This window comes from Somniosus microcephalus, unplaced genomic scaffold (genome assembly GCF_052327205.1).
Source record: "Somniosus microcephalus isolate GS21.2 unplaced genomic scaffold, FLI_Smic_1.0 unresolved_chr9, whole genome shotgun sequence".
Taxonomy (NCBI): domain Eukaryota; kingdom Metazoa; phylum Chordata; class Chondrichthyes; order Squaliformes; family Somniosidae; genus Somniosus; species Somniosus microcephalus.
The window spans coordinates 3,304,281-3,309,456 of NW_028225187.1; the positions used below are offsets into that span (position 1 = coordinate 3,304,281).

The following is a 5,176-nucleotide window of genomic DNA, read 5'->3' on the forward strand; positions in this document are numbered from 1 at the left end:
CCAATGAAGTACTACAATGAAGTAGTCACTGTTGTAATGTGGGAAAGAGCAGGGGAATTATCCCCAGTGTCCGAGCCAATGTTTATCCCTCAATCAACATAAAAAATGATAGATTATCTGGTCATTATCACATTGCTGTCTGTGGGAGCTTGCTGTGCGCTAACTGACTGCCGCATTTCCTACATTACAACAGTGACTACACTGCAAAAGTACTTTTTTGAAGTGTAACCGAAACGTCAACTCAAATTTCTCTCCACGGATGTTGCCTGACTTGCTGAGTTTTTCCAGCATTTTCTGTTGTTACTTCAAAAGTACTTCATTGGCTGTAAAGTACTTTGGGACGTCCGGTGGTGGTGAAAGGCGCTATATAAATGCAAGTCTTTCTTTCTTCACTGGTCTCACCAGCGACCTCTTCTGGCGGTTGGTGGATTGACAGCCGAAAGCCCGCGCATGCGCACAGGGAGCGGCGGTTTGGTCCGAGTCCGGCACAGCGACCCCTCCCGGTCACCAAGGGTAATGACCGCGCATGCCCAGAGGAGACCAAAACCCCCTCCCCCACTCGGAGCTGCGCCTGCGCACTCGGATCCTGCCAGACGGAGTCGGCGCGGGGCCATTCCGGGGAAAGGCCTTGGTGTCGGTTCCAGAGTCGCGATCGGTGACGCGAAGTGAGTTTTCTCCGCTCCGATTGGGTGGAGAATGGCGCGGGGTGGATCGGGAGAGAATCGAGAGAAATAGAAAAACCTCAGAGGCCCCGGACCGAGCGGCGGCACTTGGACGGTGCACGTGATCTCCTCGGGGACACGTCACACCGGCCCGCGGCCTGATTGACGGCAGCTTCCCACCAATAGGGAGCGAGCGGGGCGGGGCTGGTGGAGCGAGCTGGCAGCGGGTCCTCCAACCAATCGGGGAGCCCGAGGGGCGGGACTAGCTGCACCCAGTGGGCGGGGCTGGTGGAGCGAGCCGGCGGCGAGTCCTCCAACCAATCGGGGAGCCCGAGGGGCGGGACTAGCGGCACCCAGTGGGCGGGGCTGGAGGAGCGAGCCGGCGGCGGGTCCTCCAACCAATCGGGGAGCCCAAGGGGCGGGACTAGCGGCACCCAGTGGGCGGGGCTGGAGGAGCGAGCCGGCGGCGGGTCCTCCAACCAATCGGGGAGCCCGAGGGGCGGGGCTAGCGCCGGCTGATTGTCTGATCCGCAGGGCAGCGAGTTTCTCCAGTCCCTTGTTCAGGGCCCGGGGAGGCTGTGGGCCTTTATTCCCCGCATTGGACACAAGGCTCTTTGTCTCAGGCATATGGTGACGTCGCACTGAAACTTTCCGCTGTCCTTTACAAAGATGGCTGCCGTTAACCTGGGCCTGTAAGGGGAAGAAATCCCCGCAACTGCAAACACGGGATCTTCAGGTTATTATTCGGGGCTTGCCTCCTGCACGAGTTGTTTATGAAGCCTCCCCACCCACCTACCGGTCCATTACTCCCCTCCGTCGCCCTCCCGGCTTCAGCTCCTCTCCAACTCCGGTAACGCACTGCGCATGCTCACTATACCGGCCCCTGCTGCGCCTGCGCGCTGGGCTCTTGTAGTCTGGGTGCGGCATGTGGTCCACCGCGGGGAGTGCTGGGTAAAAGACATAGAAACATAGAAGATAGGAGCAGGAGTAGGCCATTCGGCCCCTCAAGCCTGCTCCACCATTCAATGAGATCATGGCTGATCATCCAAATTCAGTACCCTGTCCCTGCCTTCTCCCCATATCCCTTGATCCCTTTAGCCTTAAGAAATATATCCAACTCTTTTTTGAATATATTTAATGAACTGGCCTCCACCGCCCTCTGTGGCAGAGAATTCCACAGCTTCACCACTCTCTGGGTGAAGAAGTTCCTCCTCATTTCAGTCCTAAATGGCTTACCCCTTATCCTTAGACTGTGACCCCTGGTTCTGGACTCCCTGGCCATCATAAACATCCTATCTGCATGTAGTCTGTCCAGACCTGACAGAATTTTATAGGTTTCGATGAGATCCCCTCTCAATCTTCTAAACTCCAGTGAGTATAAGCCCAATCGACACAATCTCACCTCATACATCATTCCTGCCATCCCAGGTATCAGCCTGATGAATCTTCGCTGCACTCCCTCCATGGCAAGAACGTCCTTCCTCAGGTAAGGTGACCAAAACTGCACACAATACTCAAGGTGCGGTCTCACCAAGGCCCTGTACAACTGTAGCAATACATCCTTGTTCCTGTACTCGAACCCTCTTGCTACGAAGGCCAGCATACCATTTGCCTTCTTAACTGCCTGCTGCACCTGCATGCTTACCTTCAGCAACTGGTGCACAAGAACACCCAGGTCTCTTTGCACTTCCCCTTCTCCCAATCTATTGCCATTCAAATAATAATCTGCCTTCCTGTTTTTGCCACCAAAGTGGATAACCTCACATTTATCCACATTATAGTGCATTTGCCATGTTTCTGCCCAATCACCCAACCTGTCCAAATCGTACTGGAGTTTCACGACATCCTCCTCACAGCTTACCCTCCCACCTAGCTTTGTGTCATCTGCAAATTTGGAGATATTACATCCAATTCCCTCATCCAGATCATTAATATATATTGTGAACAGCTGGGGTCCTAGGACCGATCCTTGCGGCACCCCACTAGTCACTGCCTGCCACTCGGAAAACAACCCGTTTATTCCAACTCTTTGCTTTCTGTCCGCCAACCAGTTCTCTATCCAAGTCAATACCTTACCCCCAATCCCATGTGCCTTAATTTTGCACGCTAATCTCTTATGTGGGACCTTATCGAAAGCCTTCTGAAAGTCCAAATACACCACATCCGCTGGTTCTCCCTTATCTATTTTACCAGTTACATCCTCAAAAAATTCCAGTAGATTAGTCGAGCATGATTTACCTTTTGTAAATCCATGTTGACTTTGTCCGATCCTGTCACTGCTTTCCAAGTGCTCTGCTATTACATCTTTTATAATAGACTCCAGCATTTTCCCCACTACCGATGTCAGGCTTACCGGTCTATAATTCCCCGCTTTTTCTCTACCACCTTTTTGAATAGTGGGGTAACATTAACTACCCTCCAATCCATGGGTACCGTTCCAGAGTCGATCGAGTTCTGGAAGATGACCAGCAATGCATCTACTATCTCTCGGGCCACTTCCTTAAGTACCCTGGGATGTAGACCATCAGGCCCTAGGGATTTATCAGCCTTCAGTCCCATCAATTTTCCTAACACCATTTCCCTACAAATACTGATTTCTTTCAGTTCCTCCTCACCAGATTAGTGAATGGAACATGATTTACTGTGATCAGGACCCCAGCTGTTCAGATTGAGGACTGAACCATGTTCATTCTAGTAGTCATGGTTTGTTTCTGCTGATCTTAATAACTCTTGTATCTGCGCTGGAGATTAATATTCTGTTTAAATAGTGAATAAATAAAGCTCGAGGAACAGCACCTCATCTTTCGATTCGGCACTTTACAGCCTTCTGGACTCAACATTGAGTTCAACAATTTCAGACTTTAACACTTACTCCCATTTTTCATGCTGTATGATTTTGCCATCCCCATTTGTAACATTTTCCAAGACTCGGTTTCACAGCCACATCCCTTTCCTCAGCACCTGTCTCCGGTTCCAACTTATTCCACGTGGATTCCAACTGAACTTCCACCCTTCGTGTTTCAGATCCACCCAGGATAACTTTCCTGCCTCTTACCTTAGTAATATCTGTTACATCTCCAGCTTTTTCCAGTTCTGATGAAGGGTCCCAGACCTGAAACGTTAACTCTGTTTCTCTCTCCACGGATGCTGCCTGGCCTGCTGAGTATTTCCAGCATTTTCTGTTGTTATTTCAGGGAATAAATAAGCTTTGTTTCAAACACAGTGTGTCAAATATTTGATTTCTCCATAAGAGAAGACGAATTGATGTTCTGTTCCAGACTGTTTAATTTTCGGGCCTTTTCTTACTCTAGATTATTTCCGTTCTCATCTCGTTCGCCTTCTACCACATCAAACCCCAAGCTTGCTCCATTTGAGTACACGACTTGTGGGTGTCATAGACTGAACTGTAGTGTCTCACTTACACTCAACTGCCATCAACTGGTCCAGGCAGCGGGCGGTCGAGGGGGTCGTTCGGCCCGACTGCCTGCCTCTCTTCCGGTGGCCCTGGAGATGGAGCACGCGGTGTCCGCTGGCAGGCTCGAGGCCTTCCGCGACCGGTGGGTGCTGCAGGGACTGGAGTGCATCATCACCCCGGCCAACAAAATTTTAATTTAATTTGTTAAGTTTCATTTAATGGTTTATTAAGTTACAGTTTATTTGTTTATGATCCCTACAAAAGAGTAAACTCATCTACACACCGCAGGGACTGGGGTGCTTATCACCACAGGTAATGAAATGTTAATTGAATTATTAAGTTTCCTTTAATGTTTTAAATTAAGCTACAGTTTATTTGTTAACACAAAAGAGCACACTCAGCTGCAATTCCTTTGAACCATAGCTTTATAGAACTATCTTGCATAGGTTTTGAAATCTGTTATTACCTGTATCATTTAGTAAATCTCCTCCACACGGACTGCACGTGAGAACCTTTGAAAGGTTCTGATCTTTGCAGTAGTAATTTCTGAGCTTGATGGTCCAGTTGATTTAATCTCTTGTTACTAACATACCTTGCACTATTTCTTTCATTGAGATAATTATTTCAAATACTTCCATTATCAGGTCTTTAGCTCCTCCATTGATCCCTGTCAATGGTCCTTTGTTAGGGGCTGTGGTTAGGGTGTAGGCTTAGGGGTTAATGGTTGTGGCTAGTGGTTATTGGTTAGGATTGGGGTTAATGGTTGTGGCTAGTGGTTATTGGTTAGGATTGGGGCTAGTGGTTGGGGTTAGTGGTTATTGGTTAGGATTGGGGCTAGTGGTTGGGGCCAGTGGTTATTGGTTAGGATTGGGGTTAGTTGTTGGGGCTAGTGGTTATTGGTTAGGATTGGGGTTAGTGGTTGGGGCCAGTGGTTATTGGTTAGGATTGGGGTTAGTGGTTGGGGCTAGTGGTTATTGGTTAGGATTGGGGTTAGTGGTTATTGGTTAGGATTGGGGTTAGTGGTTATTGGTTAGGATTGGGGTTAGTGGTTATTGGTTAGGATTGGGGTTAGTGGTTGGGGCTAGTGGTTATTGATTAG

At 49.1% G+C, this 5,176-nt stretch overlaps 1 long non-coding RNA gene across 1 annotated transcript; it reads left to right on the forward strand.

The window, feature by feature from the left end:
• Nucleotides 1–1,194: 1,194 nt before the first annotated feature.
• LOC147084226 (uncharacterized) lies at nt 1,195–4,666 on the forward strand. The gene is made up of 2 exons (XR_015075846.1): nt 1,195–2,148; nt 3,974–4,666. It is a non-coding gene; the product is annotated as an uncharacterized LOC147084226 (long non-coding RNA).
• The last annotated feature ends 510 nt before the right edge of the window (nt 4,667–5,176 follow it).